The sequence below is a fragment of the Chiloscyllium punctatum genome, chromosome 18 (genome assembly GCF_047496795.1).
Source record: "Chiloscyllium punctatum isolate Juve2018m chromosome 18, sChiPun1.3, whole genome shotgun sequence".
NCBI classification, from domain to species: Eukaryota; Metazoa; Chordata; class Chondrichthyes; order Orectolobiformes; family Hemiscylliidae; genus Chiloscyllium; species Chiloscyllium punctatum.
Genome location: NC_092756.1, coordinates 55,833,185 through 55,840,308, shown reverse-complemented (window position 1 = coordinate 55,840,308; position 7,124 = coordinate 55,833,185).

Sequence of the window (7,124 nt, the reverse complement as noted above, 5' to 3'; positions counted from 1 at the left end):
CGGGTGTGAGAGAGAGAGGGTCCGAGAGAGGCGGGTGGGAAAAGAGGGCGAAAGAGAGAGAGGGACAGCGGGAGGGGCACAGAGAGAGGGACACAGAGAGAGGGACAGAGAGAGATGGTCACAGAGAGTGGGGGGATAGAGGGAGTAAGTGAGAGGGGGACAGAGAGAGGGTGATATACGGGGGGACACGAGACAGAGTGTCAGAGAGAGGGATCAGTGAGAGAGGGGGGCAGAGAGATGGCGACAGAGAGAGGGGGACAGAGAGAGGGAGGCAGAGAGAGAGCGGGCCAGAGAGAGAGGGGGGCAGACAATGAGGGGGACAGAGAAAGAGGGGGACAGAGAAAGAGGGAGACAGAGAAAGATGTGGACAGAGAGAGACGGAGCAGAGAGAGGGCTTCAGAGAGGGGGGGGGACAGAGAGAGGGCGACAGAGAGAGGGGCAGAGTGAGAGGGGGACAGAGAGAGGGGGTACAGAGAGAGAGGCGGGTGTGAGAGAGATAGGGTCCGAGAGAGGTGGGTGGGAGAAAGAGGGCGAAAGAGAGAGGGGGACAGTGCGAGGGGCACAGAAGAGGGACACAGAGAGAGGGACACAGAGAGATGGGCACAGAGAGTGGGGGGATAGAGGGGGTCAGAGAGATGGTGACAAAAAGAGGGGGAGGTAGAGGGGTCAGAGAAAGGGGACAGAGATAGGGGCACAGAGAATGGGGGAGATAGAGGGGGACAGAGAGAGAGGAGACAGAGAGAGAGGGACAGATAGAGAGAGGGGGACAGAGAGAGGGAGTCAGAGGGTGGGAGACAGAGAGAGTGGGACAGAGAGAGGGGGACAGAGAGAGTGGGGGACAGAGAAAGGGGGGACAGAGAGAGGGGGGAGAGAGAGAGAGGGGGGATAGACAGAGGGGGCAGAGAGAGAGGGGACAGAGAGGGGGGGTATAGACGGAGTCAGAGAGAGGGGGACCACAGAGGGGGACCAGAGAGAGGGGGACAGAGGGAGTGCAGGACAGAGAGAGAGGGGTGCAGAGAGAGGGCAACAGAGAGAGGGGGACAGAGAGAGAGGGGGCAGAGAGAGAGAGAGAGCGGGGTAGAGAGAGAGGGGGGCAGAGAAAGAGGGGGACAGAGAAAGAGGGAGACAGAGAGGGGGCAGAGAAAGGGGGCAGAGAGAGTGGCAGAGAGAGAGGGGACAGAGAGATGGGGCAGAGAGAGGGGGCAGAGAGATGGGGAAGAGAGAGGGGGACAGAGAGATGGGGACAGAGAGACAGGCAGTTGGGAGAGAGAGGGGTTCCGAGAGAGGCTGGTGGGATAGAGAAGTGGACAGAGAGAGAGGGGGACAGAGAGAGGGGCGGCAGAGGGGGGAGGGGTGCAGTGAGGGGGTACAGAGAGAGGCGGGTGAGAGAGTGTTGGGGCAGAGAGAGAGGTACAGAGAGAGGCGGACAGACATTGGGGGAGATAGATGGGCTTAGAGTGAGGGGGGACAGAGAGTGAGGGGGACAGAGGAGAGCGGTAGAGAGAGAGGGGGACAGAGAGGGGGTCAGAGAGAGAGGGGGACAGAGAGAGAGGGGGACAGAGAGAGAGGAGGCAGAGAGAGAGGGGACAGAGAGAGTGGGGCAGAGAGAGATGGGGACAGAGAGAGTGGGAGACAGAGAGAGGGGGGTCAGGGAGAGGGGGACAGAGAGAGCGGAACAGAGATTGGGGATAAAGAGTTGTGGGGACAGGTAGATGGGGGACAGAGAGAGGGGGGACAGGAAGGGGGGACAGAGAGAGAGGGGGAGAGAGAGAGAGGGGGCAGAGAGAGAGGGGGACAGAGAGAGGGGGCAGCGAGAGAGGGGGCAGGGAGAGAGGGGGCAGAGACCGAGGGGACAGAGAGATGGGCACAGAGAGTGGGGGAGATAGAGGGGGTCAGAGAGAGTGGGGCAGAGAGAGGGTGACAGAATGAGCGGGAGGTAGAGGGGGTCAGAGAAAGTGGGACAGAGAGAGGGGCACAGAGAATAGAGGTGATAGAGGGGGACAGAGAGGGTGGGACAGAGAGAGAAGGGACAGATAGAAAGAGGGGGACAGAGAGAGAGAGGGACAGAGAGGGGGGGCAGAGAGCGGGGGAGAGATCGAGGGGACAGAGAGAGTGCGACAGAGAGAAGGGCAGAGAGAGAGGGGGACAGAGAGAGAGGCGGGTGTGAGAGAGAGAGGGTCCGAGAGAGGCGGGTGGGAAAAGAGGGCGAAAGAGAGAGAGGGACAGAGGGAGGGGCACAGAGAGAGCGACACAGAGAGGGACAGAGAGAGTTGGTCACAGAGAGTGGGGGCATAGAGGGAGTAAGTGAGAGGGGGACAGAGAGAGGGTGATATACGGGGGGACACGAGAGAGAGTGTCAGAGAGAGGGATCAGTGAGAGAGGGGGGCAGAGAGATGGCGACAGAGAGAGGTGGACAGAGAGAGAGGAGGACAGAGGGGGGGCAGAGAATGAGGGGGACAGAGAAAGAGGGAGACAGAGAAAGATGGGGACAGAGAGAGACGGATCAGAGAGAGCGCGTCAGAGGGGGGGGGAGAGAGAGGGCGACAGAGAGAGGGGCAGAGTGAGAGGGGGACAGAGAGAGGGGGTACAGAGAGAGAGGTGGGTGTGAGAGAGAGAGGGTCCGAGAGAGGTGGGTGGGAGAAAGAGGGCGAAAGAGAGAGGGGGACAGTGCGAAGGGCACCGAAGAGGGACACAGAGAGATGGGTACAGAGAGTGGGGGGATAGAGGGGGTCAGAGAGATGGTGACAAAAAGAGGGGGAGGTAGAGGGGGTCAGAGAAAGGGGACAGAGATAGGGGCACAGAGAATGGGAGAGATAGAGGGGGACAGAGAGAGAGGGGACAGAGGGTGGGAGACAGAGAGAGTGGGACAGAGAGAGGGGGACAGAGAGAGTGGGGGACAGAGAAAGGGGGGACAGAGATAGTGGGGGACAGAGAAAGGGGAGACAGAGAGAGTGGGGAACAGAGAGAGAGGGGGACAGAGAGAAGGGGCAGAGAGAGAGCGGCCAGAGAGGGAGCGGACAGAGAAGTGGAGGAGATAGAGGGGGACAGAGAGAGGGGGACAGAAAGAGGGGGAGGTAGAAGGGTCAGAGAGAGGGCGACAGAGAGAGGGGCACAGAGAGTGGGGAAGATAGAGGGAGACAGAGAGAGAGGGGAAAGAGAGAGAGGGGACAGAGAGAGAGGGGGACAGAGAATGGGGGTCAAAGAGAGGGGGACAGAGAGAGGCGGTAGAGAGAGACGGGGGTCAGAGAGCGAGGTGGACAGAGAGAGAGAGGGGAACAGAGAGAGAGAGGGGACAGAGAGGTGGGGAGATAGAGGGAGTCAGAGAGAGGGGGAAGACAGAGGGGAGCCAGAGAGAGGGGCGTCACAGGGGGGGGGGGTGCAGTGAGGGGGTACAGAGAGAGGCGGGTGGGAGACAGTGGGGACAGGGAAAGGAGTACACAGCGAGGCGAACAGACAGTGGGGGAGATAGATGGGGTCAGAGAGAGGGGGGACCGAGAGAGGGGGGACAGAGAGAGAGAGGGGGACAGAGGAGATGGGGACAGAGAGAGGGGGACAGACAGAGGGGGACAGAGAGGGGGTCACAGAGAGAGGGGGACAGAGAGAGAAGGGGACAGGGAGAGAGGGTGCAGAGAGAGTGGGGGACAGGGAGAGTGGGGGACAGAGAGAGGGGGACAGAGAGAGGGGGAACAGAGATGGGGGGACATAGAATTGTGGGGACAGGGAGATGGGGGGACAGAGAGATGGGGTTAGAGAGAGGAGGGACAGAGAGGGGGGTACAGTGAGGGGGTACTGAGAGAGAGGAGGATAGAGAGAGAGGGGGACAGAGAAAGAGGGGGAAGAGGGAGAGGGGAAAGAGAGAGGAGGGCAGAGAGAGAGGGGGGCAGCGATAGTGGGGGACAGAGAGAGGGGAGACAGAGTGTGGGGGAGATAGAGGGGGGCAGAGAGAGAGGGGGACAGAGAGAGAGGGGGCCAGAGAGAGATAGAGGGGGATAGAGAGAGGGGGACAGAGAGAAGGGGTCAGAGAGAGGGGGACAGAGAGAGGGGGAAAGAGAGAGCGGGACAGAGAGAGGGGTGATGGAGTGAGTGGGGGACAGAGGGGGTGCAGGGTGGAAGGAAAAGGAGAGGACAGAGAGAGGTGGGATCGAGAGGGGGGACAGAAAGGAATCGGGACAGTGAGAGCAAAGGGACAAAGAGAGAGAGGGAACAGAGAGAGTGGGTCAGAGAGACGGCGACACAGTGAGAAGTGACAGAGAGGGGGTAGAGAAAGAGGGGGACAGAGAGATGCGCACAGAGATTGGGGGAGATAGAGGGGGTCAGAGAGAGGGGGGCAGACAGAGGGGGTACAGAGAGAGGGGGACAGAGAGCGTGGTGGACAGAGAGAGGGGGACAGAGAGAGGGGCACAGAGAGAGAGGGGGACATAGAGTGGGTGAGATAGAGGGTGTCAGGGAGAGGGGGAACACAGAGAGAGGGGCACAGAGAGAGGGACACAGAGAGAGGGGCACAGAGAGATGGGCACAGAGATGGGAGGGATAGAGGGGGTCAGAGAGAGGGGTACAGATAGAGTAGGGTCAGAGGGTGGGAGACAGAGAGAGGGGGACAGAGAGGGGGGCAGAGACATGGGGGTCCGAGAGAGGGGGGACAGAGAGAGGGGGGACAGAGAGAGTGGGGGACAGAGAGAGAGGGGGACAGAGAGAGAGAGGGCAGAGAGGGGGGGACAGAGAAAGGGGGGACAGAGACAGTGGGGGACAGAGAGAGAGTGGGACAGAGAGAGCGGGCAGAGAGAGAGGGGACAGAGAGAGCGGACAGAGAAGTGGAGGAGATAGAGGGAGTCAGAGAGAGGGGTAACAGAAAGAGGTGGAGGTAGAGGGGGTTAGAGAGAGGGCGACAGAGAGAGGGGCACAGAGAGTGGGGGAGATTGAGGGAGACAGAGAGAGAGAGGGGACAGAGAGAGAGAGGGGGACAGAGAATGGGTGTCACAGAGAGGGGGTACAGAGAGAGGGGGTACAGAGATAGGGAGGAGAGAGACCGGGGTGTACAGAGAAAGGGGGACAGAGAGAGAGAGGGGGGCAGAGATGTGGGGAGATAGAGGGAGTCAGAGAGAGGGGGAACACAGAGGGGGGGCCGAGAGAGGGGAACAGAGAGAGGGGCGGCAGAGGAGGGTGCAGCGAGGCGGTACAGAGCGAGGCGGGTGGGATAGAGTGGGGGCAGGGATAGGGGTACAGAGCGAGGCGAACAGACAGTGGGGGAGATAGATGGGGTCAGAGAGACGGGGGACCGAGAGAGGGGGGACAGAGAGAGAGGGGGACAGAGAGGGCGTCAGAGAGAGAGGGGGGGACCGAGAGAGGGCGGGACAGAGACGGGGGTACATAGAGTTGGGGGGACTGGGAGATGGGGGGACAGAGAGATGGGGGACAGATAGAGAGTAGGGGACAGAGAGAGGGGGGACAGAGAGAGAGGGGACAGAGAGACGGGGGGGGACAGAGAGAGAGGACGACAGAGAGAGAGGGGACAGAGAGAGGGGAACCGAGAGAGAGGGGAAAGAGAGAGGGGGCAGAGAGAGGGCGACAGAGAGAGGGGCACAGAGAGTGGTGGAGATAGATGGGTTCAGAGAGAGGGGGGACCGAGAGAGGGGTTACAGAGTGAGGCGGGTGAGGGAGAGTGGGGACAGAGAGAGGGGTACAGAGAGAGGCGGAGAGAAAGTGGGGGAGATAGATGGGGTCAGAGAGAGGGGGGAACGAGAGAGGGGGGACAGAGAGAGAGGGGGACAGAGAAGATAGGGACAGAGAGTTGGGGACAGAGATGGGGACAGAGAGGGGATCACAGAGAGAGGAGGACAGAGAGAGAGGGTGCAGAGAGAGTGGGGACAGAGAGTGTGGGGTACAGAGAGAGGGGTGACAGAGAGAGGGGGGACAGAGAGAGGGGGGACAGAGATGGGGGGACATAGGTTGTGGGGACAGGGAGATGGAGGACAGAGAGATGGGGGTTAGAGAGAGGGAGAACAGAGAGGGGGGGACAGAGAGAGAGAGGGACAGAGGAGATGGGGACAGAGAGAGGGGGACAGAGAGGGGATCACAGAGAGAGGGGGACAGAGAGAGAGGGTGCAGAGAGAGTGGGGGACAGAGAGAGGGGGGACAGAGATAGGGGGACATAGAGTTGTGGGGACAGGGAGATGGGGCGACAGAGAGATGGTGGTTAGAGAGAGGGAGAACAGAGGAGGTGGGACAGAGAGAGGGGGACAGAGAGAGAGAGGAGGACAGAGAGAGGTGGGGGAGAGAGAGGGGGCAGAGGGAGAGGGGAAAGAGAGAGGTGGGCAGAGAGAGGGGGGCAGCGATAGTGGGGGACAGAGAGAGGGGAGACAGAGTGTGGAGGAGATAGAGGGGGACAGAGAGAGAGGGGGACAGAGAGAGAGGGGGACAGAGAGAGGGGGACAGAGAGAAGGGGTCAGAGAGAGAGGGACAGAGAGAGGGGTACAGAGAGAGGGGGACAGAGAGAGGGGTGATGGAGTGAGTGGGCGACAGAGGGGGTGCAGGGTGGAAGGAGAAGGAGAGGACAGAGAGAGGTGGGATCGAGAGGGGGGACAGAAAGTGATCGGGACAGAGAGAGCAGAGGGACTAAGAGAGAGGGGGAACAGAGAGAGTGGGTCGGAGAGACGGGGACACAGTGAGACGTGACAGAGAGAGTTGGCAGAGAAAGAGGGGGACTCAGAGATGGGCACAGAGAGTGGGGGAGATAGAGGGGGACAGAGAGAGGGGGACAGCGAGAGGGGTACAGGGAGGGGGGAGATAGAGGGGTTCAGAGAGAGGGTGACAGAATGAGGGGGAGGTAGAGGGTGTCAGAGAAAGGGGGACAGAGAGAGGTGCACAGAAAATGGAGGTCATAGAGGGGGACAGAGAGAGGGGACAGAGAGAGAGGGGAGAGATAGAGAGAGGGGGTTCGGAGAGCGGGGGGGACAGAGAGAGGGGGGACAGAGAGTGTGGGGCAGAGAGAGGGGTACAGAGAAAGGGGGGACAGAGAGAGTGCGGGACAGAGAGAGAGGGGGCAGAGAGTGGGGACAGAGAGAGCGCAGACAGCGAAGTGGGGGAGATAACGGGGGTCAGAGAAAGGGGGACAGAAAGACGGGGAG